This window comes from Pelobates fuscus, chromosome 11 (genome assembly GCF_036172605.1).
Source record: "Pelobates fuscus isolate aPelFus1 chromosome 11, aPelFus1.pri, whole genome shotgun sequence".
Taxonomy (NCBI): domain Eukaryota; kingdom Metazoa; phylum Chordata; class Amphibia; order Anura; family Pelobatidae; genus Pelobates; species Pelobates fuscus.
In genome coordinates, this window is record NC_086327.1 from 120,212,752 (window position 1) to 120,224,837 (window position 12,086).

The window sequence follows — 12,086 nt, forward strand, 5'->3', positions numbered from 1 at the left end:
CCAATTGGCTCTGTGAATGGTTTAATGGAACACTTAAAACAGATGATCCGTACGTTCATAGACACTCAGACTTGGAAAGGTTCCTACCCCACTTGATGTTTGCCTATAGGGAAGTACCTCAGGAATCCACTGGGTTCTCTCCTTTCGAACTATTATTTGGGAGGAGAGTGAGGGGCCCCCTAGATTTAATTAGGGAACACTGGGAGGGAGACGAGACTGTTAGCGGCACCCCCATCGTACCCTATGTGCTAGAGTTTAGGGAGCGCCTGGAGATGCTGACCTAGAACGTACGCGACAACCTCCAGGCGGCCCAACACAGGAAGCGCAGATTGTACGATAAGTGAGCCAGGGACCGCAGCTTTAAGGTGGGGCAAAAGGTGCTAATTTAGTGACCCGTCCACAAGGACAAGCTGCAGGCTTTGTGATACCACCTTTGTGATCGGTCCGGTCACAGGCACGGGAGGCAAGCGCATGCTCCATGTGAACATGCTCAAGCCATACCACGAGCGCACGGAAGAGGTAACTGCGATATGTGCACCTGCCACTGAAGATTATGATAATTTGCCATTCCCAGATCTCCTAGACCAAGAGGGCCAGAGCGGAGACCTGGGAGAAGTACAGTTAGAACGGTTAGACCCCCAGGAGCGAACCCAGGTCCAAAGACTAATCCAGGACAAGGGGGCCACGTTTCCCAACCTACCTGGGTACACTCCGTTAACCACTCACAAAGTTGAAACCCTAGACCAGAACCCCCTTCGCCAAACCGCCTATCGCATACCCGAAGCAGTTAAAGAAAATATGCAGAAAGAAATTGAGGAAATGCTGCAGTTCGGGGTGATAGAACACTCTGACAGCCCCTGGACCTCCCCGGTAGTACTAGTACCGAAACGGGACGGCACGACCCGTTTCTGTGTGGACTACCGGAGGCTAAACGATAAAACAACCTCAGACGCCTACCCTATGCCCCGGATAGACGAGATCCTAAACAAAATGGCCAGAGGCCAGTACCTCACCACAATACAGGGAGTGCAGAATTATTAGGCAAATGAGTATTTTGACCACATCATCCTCTTTATGCATGTTGTCTTACTCCAAGCTGTATAGGCTCGAAAGCCTACTACCAGCTAAGCATGTTAGGTGATGTGCATCTCTGTAATGAGAAGGGGTGTGGTCTAATGACATCAACACCCTATATCAGGTGTGCATAATTATTAGGCAACTTCCTTTCCTTTGGCAAAATGGGTCAAAATAAGGACTAGACAGGCTCAGAAAAGTAAAAAATAGTGAGATATCTTGCAGAGCGATGCAGCACTCTTAAAATTGCAAAGCTTCTGAAGCGTGATCATCGAACAATCAAGCGTTTCATTCAAAATAGTCAACAGGGTCGCAAGAAGCGTGTGGCGAAACCAAGGCGCAAAATAACTGCCCAGGAACTGAGAAAAGTCAAGCGTGCAGCTGCCAAGATGCCACTTGCCACCAGTTTGGCCATATTTCAGAGCTGCAACATCACTGGAGTGCCCAAAAGCACAAGGTGTGCAATACTCAGAGACATGGCCAAGGTAAGAAAGGCTGAAAGACGACCACCACTGAACAAGACACACAAGCTGAAACGTCAAGACTGGGCCAAGAAATATCTCAAGACTGATTAAATGAGAGTGAGTCTTGATGGGCCAGATAGATGTGCCCGTGGCTGGATTGGTATTATTTATTTATTATTGCCATTTATATAGCGCCAACAGATTCCGTAGCGCTTTACAATATTATGAGAGGGGGATTTAACTATAAATAGGACAATTACAAATAAACTTACAGGAACAATAGGTTGAAGAGGACCCTGCTCAAACGAGCTTACATTCTATAGGAGGTGGGGTGTAAAACACATTAGGACAGGAATTTACAATCAAATAAGGTGGGCTGCCCTTTAGGAGAGGGCAAGAGACAGGTATGTGAGGTAAGGGTTAGTCTTGGAGGCCATAAGCTTTCCTAAAGAGATGGGTTTTAAGGCACTTCTTAAAAGATGCAAGACTAGGGGAGAGTCTGATGGCGGTAGGCAGGCTATTCCATAGGAAGGGAGCCGCCCGTGAGAAGTCCTGCAAGCGCGAGTTGGCCGTACGAGTGCGGACAACGGACAGGAGGTGGTCACGGGCAGAACGGAGAGACCGAGAAGGGACATACCTATGGATCTGTGAGGAGATATAAGAGGGGCTAGAGTTGTTCAGTGCTTTATAGGTGTGAGTTAGTACCTTGAATTGACTCCTATAGCATACAGGAAGCCAATGTAAGGACTGGCAGAGGGGTGAGGTGTGAGAGAAACGACTAGAGAGGAAAATCAATCTAGCAGCAGCATTCATTACGGACTGTAAGGGTGCAGTACGGCTATTGGGGAGACCAATCAGGAGAGGGTTACAATAATCCATGCGGGAAATTACTAGAGGTAAAGGGCAGAGAGCTCCAGTCCGACTCAGACGCCAGCAAGGTAGAGGTGGAGTACTGGTTTGGGCTGGTATCATCAAAGATGAGCTTGTGGGGCCTTTTCAGGTTGAGGATGGAGTCAAGCTCAACTCCCAGTCCTACTGCCAGTTTCTGGAAGACACCTTCTTCAAGCAGTGGTACAGGAAGAAGTCTGCATCCTTCAAGAAAAACATGATTTTCATGCAGGACAATGCTCCATCACACACGTCCAAGTACTCCACAGCGTGGCTGGCAAGAAAGGGTATAAAAGAAGAAAATCTAATGACATGGCCTCCTTGTTCACCTGATCTGAACCCCATTGAGAACCTGTGGTCCATCATCAAATGTGAGATTTACAAGGAGGGAAAACAGTACACCTCTCTGAACAGTGTCTGGGAGGCTGTGGTTGCTGCTGCACGCAATTTTGATGGTGAACAGATCAAAACACTGACAGAATCCATGGATGGCAGGCTTTTGAGTGTCCTTGCAAAGAAAGGTGGCAATATTGGTCACTGATTTGTTTTTGTTTTGTTTTTGAATGTCAGAAATGTATATTTGTGAATGTTGAGATGTTATATTGGTTTCACTGGTAAAAATAAATAATTGAAATGGGTATATATTTGTTTTTTGTTAGGTTGCCTAATAATTATGCACAGTAATAGTCACCTGCACACACAGATATCCCCCTAAAATAGCTATAACTAAAAACAAACTAAAAACTACTTCCAAAAATATTCAGCTTTGATATTAATGAGTTTTTTGGGTTCATTGAGAACATGGTTGTTGTTCAATAATAAAATTAATCCTCAAAAATGCAACTTGCCTAATAATTCTGCACTCCCTGTAGATATGTGCAAGGGGTACTGGCAAATTCCATTAGCCGAGGACGCCATCCCCAAGTCATCATTTGTCACCCCGTTTGGCCTGTATCAGTTTAAGGTCATGCCATTCGGGATGAAGAATGCCCCGGCTAACTTTCCGAGGATGGTAGATCGGCTACTGGATGGGTTTCAGGAGTATGCCTGCGCCTACTTGGATGATATACCCATTTTTAGCTGCTGCTGGGCCGAACACCTGACCCACATAGGAGCCGGACTAGACCGGATTAGGGAGGCCGGACTGACCCTAAAGCCCAGTAAGTGCCATATAGGAATGGCAGAAGTTCAATACTTAGAGCACAGAGTCGGGAGCCTGCTACAGAAACCAGAACCCGCTAAAATAGAGGCAGTCGCCAAGTGGCCAACCCCCGCACTAAAACCCAGGTCCTCGCATTCCTGGGTATCGCAGGGTACTACAGGAAATTCGTAGCTAATTACAGCACCCTAGCTAAACCTCTCACGGATCTAACACATAAAATCCTCCCCAAGATAGTAGTATGGGCCCCAGAGTGTGAACAGACCTTCCAACAGCTCAAGACGGCGCTCATTAAATCACCTGTACTTTCTGCTCCTGATCCAACGAAACGCTTTCTCATCCATACAGACGCTTCTATGTTTGAATTGGGAGCAGTACTGAGCCAAGTAGGAGCAGATGGCGGCGAGCAACCCGGGGCTTATCTAAGCCGGAAACTTTTACCCAGGGAAGTAGATACACTGCCATTGAAAAGGAGTGCCCGGCGGTGGTGTGTGCCCTCAAAAAGCTGCAACCTTACTTGTATGGACAACCGTTTACCTTACTCACAGATCACAACCCATTGGTGAGGCTGAACAGGGTGTCGGGAGACAATGCCAGGCTGTTGCGCTGGAGTTTGGCGCTACAGCCTTTTGACTTTACAATTCACTATCGCCCTGGGAAGCAAAAGGGCAATGCTGACGGGTTATCCAGACAAACAGACCTTGAACAGTGATCTGTGAGTACTCCTCCGGACATCCCGAAGTTGATCCTGGCCTGCTTCAGGACGTCCTGTAAGCCTGGGTACTTATGCACAAAGCATTGAACGATCAGATTACACACATGTGCCATGCACGGCACATGTGTCAACTTGCCCAAATTCAATGCCACCAACAAATTTCTTCCGTTGTCACAAACCACTTTGCCGATCTCCAGTTGGTGTGGAGTCATCCACTTTTTCACCTGTGCGTTCAGGGTGGACAGGAGTGCTGGTCCGGTGTGACTCTCTGCTTTCAGGCAAGTCAACTCCAAGACGGCATGACACTGCTGTATCTGGGATGTGGAATAGTACCTGGGGAGCTTGGGGGGTGCTGTTGATGTTGAGCAAGACACAGCAGCAGAAGAGGACTCAGCCGAGGAGGTTATGGAAGAGGATGGAGTAGGAGGAGTAGAGGAGGTGGCAGCAGGCCTGCCTGCAAGTCGTGGCGGTGTCACCAACCCCTCTGCAGAGCCAAGCATTCCATGGTTGGCAGCCATCGGCAGGTTTACCCAATGCGCAGTGTAGGTGATATACCTGCACTGACCAAGCTTTGCAGACCAGGTATCAGTGGTCAGATGGACCCTTGCCCCAACACTGTGTGCCAGACATGCCATTACTTCCTTTTGCACAGTCTAGTACAGGTTGGGGATTGCCTTTTGTGCAAATAAATTTTGGCCAGGTACCTTCCACTGCGGTATCCCAATAGCTACAAATTGTTTTAACGCCTCAGACTCCACCAGCTTGTATGGTAAAAGCTGGCGGGCTAATAGTTCAGACAAGCCAGGTGTCAGACGCCGGGCAAGGGGGTGACTTTCTGACGCTTGCAGACAACTAACTGCTATTCAATGTATAACAGTGAAAAAAGTTTTTGGGTTTTTAAATGCAATCTATTGTGACACCAGATAAGAGTGGCAATGTGCAGTGGCAGAGGTTGGCAGAGTAGACGCTGGAGGCCTGACACCCGCTTGAAGACAAATAACTGTTATTCAATCTATAACAGTGAAAAATTTTGGGGGGTTTATAAATGCAATCTATTGTGACACCAGATATGAGTGGCAAAGTGGACTGGCAGAGGTTGGCAGAGTACACGCTGAAGGCCTGACACCCGCTTGAAGACAACTAACTGCTATTAGCTTACAGTGAAACTTTTTTTCTTTTTAAAGGCACGCTATTGTGACACCAGATATGAGTGGCAAAGTACACTGGCAGAGATTGGCAGAGTACACGCTGAAGGCCTGACACACCCGCTTGAAGACAACTAACTGCTATTTAGTGATGTCGCGAACACGAAATTTTCGGTTCGTGAACGGCGAATGGCGAACGGGAACTTCCGCAAACGTTTGCGAACCGGGCGAACCGCCATTGACTTCAATGGGCAAGCGAATTTTAAAACCCATAGGGACTCTTTCTGGCCACAAAAGTGATGGAAAAGTTGTTTCAAGGGGACTAACACCTGGGCTGTGGCATGCCGGAGGGGGATCCATGGCAAAACTCCCATGGAAAATTACACAGTTGATGCAGAGTCTGGTTTTAATCCATAAAGGGCATAAATCAACTAACATTCCTAAATCACAATGGATATGGATTGACACCTGACATATGACATATTGACACCTTGACATATGGATTGACACCTGTCCTAAGGATCCCTGATACACACTGACACAGAGCAGAATAGAGACTGTTCCCCTACATAGGGTAATTTGGCAGATATGGATTGACACCTATCCTAAGGATCCCTGATACACACTGACACAGAGCAGAATAGGGACTGTTCCTCCTACATAGGGTCACTTGGCAGATATGGATTGACACCTATCCTAAAGATCCCTCATACACACTGACACAGAGCAGAATAGGGACTGTTCCCCCTACATAGAGTTGATACCGGAGAAACTGACGGAAGCCAAGCACAGAGAGATGGACACAGGTTTCTTCAGGAAGGAAGAGATTATTTATTCGGTTCATCGGGACTCAGAGGGACTAATGTCACCAAAATACAACAAGTTCTGAGCCCCGGACAATAGTGTAGGCTCCTTATATAAGCATGTAACTCCTCCCATAATAAGCTCCACCCACACATTCTCTTACCCAATCAAACGAACAAGAACTAACTTCCTGTTTGACCGCATGGCTTGCCCAGCACAATGGAGGAGGGGAATACTACATCCGGTATTCTCGCACATGCTCCGTACACTACTGATCGTATCTTTGCCACGTGCAACCAACCGACCACGTGGTAATCTCGGCCTACTAAATTTATTTTTACCGAGATTCCACCAGAGTCACTTGGCAGATATGGATTGACACCTATCCTAAGGATCCCTCATACACACTGACACAGAGCAGAATAGGGACTGTTCCCAGGGCCGGACTGGCCCACCGAGATACCGGGAAATTTCCCGGTGGGCCGCGGCACCTGGGGGGCTGGAGGGAGAGAGGGAGCCCTGCTCCCTGTATTTTAATAATATTGTGGCCGCCAGCCGCATTGTCGGTGCCGCCGGATGGCCGGTCCGGCGGCACACTCTGAGGATTTATACTTACCTTGCAGCCGGCGGCCCCATCTCCTGTGCTGACAGCTGTACCTGCTGTCAGTATCAGTGAGTGTGCCGGGCGGCCGCCCAAGCGATCCGGCGGCACACTCACTGATACTGACAGCAGCATAGCTGTCAGCACAGGAGGACTGAGGGAGTAGGCGGAGCTAACGACCATGCTCCCTCGCGGTTCCCATAATCCCCAGCTCAGCCACATCATAGAGTAATCACTACTCTATGATGTGTAGATGCTAGGAATTATGGGGACCGCGAGGGAGCATGGTCGTTAGCTCCGCCCCCTCCCTCAGTCCTCCTGTGACAAGTTAAGCAGGCACACGGAAGGGGGGGCAAATAGAGGGGCGGGGGGGGGGCAAATAGAGGGGAAGATAAATAGAGGGGAAGGGGGGGCAAATAGAGGAGAAGGGGGAGACAAATATAGGGGAAGGGGGAGACACATAGAGGGGAAGGGGGTTAAATAGAGGGGAAGGGGGGTAAATAGAGGGGAAGGGGAGAGGCAAATAGAGGGGGAGGGGGGTAGACAAATAGAGGGGAAGGGGAGAGGCAAATAGAGGGGAAGGGGGGTAGACAAATAGAGGAGAAGGGGTAGACAAATAGTGGGGAAGGGGGGAGACAAATAGAGGGGAAGGGGGGTAAATAGAGGAGAAGAGGGAGACAAATAGAGGGGAAGGGGTGAGACAAATAGAGGGGAAGGGGGGTAAATAGAGGAGAAGGGGGAGACAAATAGAGGGGAAGGGAAGAGGCAAATAGAGCGGAAGGGGGAGACAAATAGAGGGGAAGGGGGCAAATAGAGGGGAAGGGGAGAGGCAAATAGAGGAGATGGGGTAGGCAAATAGAGGGGAAGGGGGGGAGACAAATAGAGGAATAATAGAAACACAGGGAGAGGGGGGGACACAGAGACTGAGGGGTAATAGAGAGACATAGGGCAAGGGGGGACAAAGAGACAGAGGGGTAATAGAGAAACAGGGGATGGGGGGACAAATAGAGGGGTAATAGAGAGACACAGGAGAAGGGGGGACACAGAGACAGATGGGGTAATAGAGAGACACAGGGAGGAGATGGGGAAGAGAGACACACAGAAGGTTTGTTGGGATGACAAAGAGACATACAGTAGGGAAAGGGGACAAAGTGACACAAGATTTGTGGGAGGCAACGCTGGGCTGGGGAAAAAGAGACAGAGAGTAGCTGGGAGAAGAGAAAGAGGCACACAGAGTATGGAGTTAGAAAGAGACACACAGATGAGATTTGGAAGGGGAGAAAGAGACAAAGTGTCTGTGGCTAAGAACAACACAAAAGGGGCTGGGGAAAGAGAAATACAGAGGCTGGAGAAGGGTAAAAAGAAACACACATGGACTGGGATGAAGTAAAAGATGCACAAGGGTCGCTGTAAGAGAAAAAAAAGGAGACAATTGGAGACAAGATACACTAGGAAAAGGTAATAGAAGTAAATTGATGTGATCCTGACAGTAATACACACATAAATATGCATGTATATTAATGTGTGTATTAGTAACATAATTAAGCCTATAATATTTACACATATAGTAATATACATTTATATATGCATAATACACACATAAATGTCATTAATATATGTGTGTGTGTGTGTGTGTGTGTGTAATGAGCACGTATTGGCCCAGTCTTGTTGCTAGTTGCATACTTATGCACAATAACATATTCAAAGTGAAGAGTGCACCCATAGAACTTCAAAATTAACCAGATCCCTTCATTTTTTTAGTTGTGCAACTGCAGACATTCAGCATTTCAGTACCATTACTAAAATGTCCTTAATAGGCCAAAGTAGTTGTACTGAAACATTGATTACATGCAAATGTACGTCTACTTAAAATAAAGGCGCTCTTTTGTTTATTTTGAAGCCCTATATGCGTTCCTTCGTTGGAGTAAGCGCTTTCAATTTCAAGTTATTTTTTCACCCTCTATATCAGCACACTATGCTGTCGCGACGCATTATTGGGCTGGTATAGAATTTTTTTCCAGGGCTGATTTTAGTTCCCAGTCCGGCCCTGACTGTTCCTCTTACATAGGGTCACTTGGCAGATATGGATTGACACCTGTCCTCAGAGATCATGATACACACTGACACAGAGCAGAATAGGGACTGTTCTCCATACATAGGGTCACTTGGCAGATATGGATTGACACCTATCCTGAGAATCCCTGCAAACACACTGACACAGAGCAGAATAGGGACTATTCCCCCTACATAGGGTCACTTGGCAGATATGGATTGACACCTATCCTAAGGATCCCTGATACACACTGACACAGAGCAGAATAGGGACTGTTCCCCCTACATAGGGTCAATTGGCAGATATGGATTGACACCTGTCCTCAGGGACCCTGATACACACTGGGGGGGGGGGACCTACTGTCCTCTCCCCGCCCCCACCCCTGCGTGGTGGGTGGGGGCCATAAAAATAATGAGGGGGGGGACCTACTGTCCCATTTGTGGCAGTTAACAGATTCCCTGTGCTGGGAGGATACATACACTCAGACACAGGGTCCTGCAGCTGAAATGAGTGGAGAGAGCTACCATAAAGCCTTCAACATAATTCCTGGTTGAGATTTAAAGCCCACGCTGGAGTCTCAGTAACCAGGTATACACATGCATCTGGGACTATGAGCCAGATTAGTCTTGTGAAGTGCCTGGACTCATACTGACTCTGTCTGCAGAGCTCCAGGAATAGCAAAGCAAAGAAAGTAGAGGAGAGTATTAGAGATCTTAGGAGCTAGAGCCCGGGTCTCCCATCTGAGTGGTTGCCTATGGCCTTCTGTTCTAAATTTTTTTCATTTATTTATTTTCGTATTTCAGACGTATACCTGGCTTGTGTATTTTACCTGGTGCTTCTTGTTTCTAGCCTAGGTATTCTTGTCATCATAAATATCTCCTCCCTTGTTCCCTCTTATCCAGCCCCATTCCTCATCTCTGTATTTAATATATTCTCTTCTTTGTTTAATAGATTTATGGGTATAAGAAGAGAGGAGACAGATGAGGTAGTGTGCTTAAGCTCTAGTCCCTCCCACCCCCCCACCCCCTCCAACCCTACATTATCTAGCTTCTTGTTATAGATTTTTAGTTGTTAATTTATTTTAACTGCCTGTCCTTGGAGAGAGAGATCGCACCGTTATGTATGGTGTTATATGATTTATTGTTCAGTCCTTTATTATATGCCTGTTTCATGGGATCTTCAGAGTCCATATGAACTTTTACGCAGTTATGGCGGTTGTTGAGTTATAGATTCCAATTTATTTATCCATGTGTTTATATTCTATAACTATTCCTCTATCTGAGTGTATCTGTTTCCTATGTTCATCAGTATAACCCTTTCCATTTTCGCTTGCCATATGACTTGAGTTATTAATTCTTGGATGTGTGGAATTGTCACTGGTTTCCAATTACATGCTAGTAGGAGTTTAGCTGCCATAATGATATGTATTGTTACAATTTTTTTGGCGTTTTGGGCCACTTTAGGTTTTGGGCCACTTTAGGTTTAATAAAACTACCTCAGGCTTAAATCCTATTTTCCTTCCAGTTATTTGATAAATTACTTTCATTACATTCTTTCAATATTGACTTATAGGAGTGCAATGCCACCAACTGTGGATCAGATTACCTCCATTACAGTGCATTTCCAACACCTGTCTGATGTCTCTGGAAAGATTCTATTTAAACGTTTAGGTGTCAAATACCATCTATTACAAAGTTTAAATTGTGTTTCTGTGAGGTCTGTCCCCAGAAGGTGCGCCCAGGTCGTCCAGGTGCTGTTTCAATGTTTTGTGCCGCTCTTCTGTCTCCATCTCACGGCCAGCTGCCGCCATCTTTATTTTTGTGGCTTGTCCGTGTGTGCTGCGGCAGTGGAGAGAAACAGGTGAGTCAAGCTGCTTTCTCGTGACCGGGATAACCCCCGCCGGTTGAGGGGGGGGGGGGTGTTTCGCTGCGGTACCTGCTAATGCCCCAGAGAGCGGCCGCCTCCCCGCGGCTCGGTCCCAGGTAGGCCGCAAGCCTCGTTTTGTCAGGTTGGCTACGCAAGGGCTCGTGAGGGGCACCGTTCAAGTTGGTAGCCCCCCCCCCCCCCCCCCCGAGTAGAGGTACTATAGTCTTTGTGCTGTGAGCGGTTGTGTTCAGGCATTACCCCATTTTTCCTCTCCAGGCGTGGGAGCTCTGGCCAGAAATGTCTGGGCTGCTTACCTGCTTGGCTACGCCCCCTTGAATGTGATTTTATCCCACCATCTCGTTAGTTCTTTGAGTATTTGTGGTTTGTTCCATGCATCTTCAATCGCTTTTTTGTTCAGATCTAAAACCCAAAATAGTGAGGACAAATGGTTTACCCCAGTTCTTGTTTTTTCCATATTGTACCAAGTTTCTTTGTTTGCCATATTATTTTGGGTGAGCTAGCCAGGTAACATTGCATAATTTCTAGCAGACGCCTTCTGTTCTAATTTAGCTCAGAATCTAGAGCAGATATCATCCAAATTGTGGTGGAAGGCAGCCGCTACTGGATGAGTTATGTCACCTATCTAAAAGCGCTCTGGTGGAGAGTCGGTGGCCATCTGAGTTGCTTTGCAGATGACTGCAGCATGAAAGGGCAGGCAAGATAACAAGCTGACACAGAAAGCAACACCAGATAGGACAGGGATAACCCCCCCCCCCCCCCTGTCCCATGCTAGAGGGAGTGGGGTAAAGTGACACAAAAGGTAAGGATAGTATTAGACTAATGACAGTTGCAAGAGAGGAAACAGTCGGGAGCTATTAACAGTTTAATTGATATGCTTTTATGAAGAAGTTTTTAATGATTTTTTGAAGGAGTAGAGACTGGGTGAGCATTTAACCAAGGAGGGAAGTGAGTTTCACAGGAACGGTGCAGCCCTCGAGAAGTCTTGAAGGAGAGCATCAGAGGTGGGAGTACGGACAGAAAATACACGTAAGTCTTCAGCAGAGTGTAAGGGTCTAGATGGGACATAATTGTGTATTAGGGAGGATAGATAGGTGGGAGCAGCATTATGTAGAGATTTGAAAGCAAGAACCAAAATTTAAATTAAGCCCTATATCTCACAGCCAATGTAGGGACTGACAGAAGGGTGAGGCGTGGGCGGTGCGGGGGGACAGGAAGATGAGTCTCGCCGCCACATTCATTATGGACTGTAACAGTGCAAGTTGGGAGCACGTAAGACCACTGAGAAGAGGACTACAG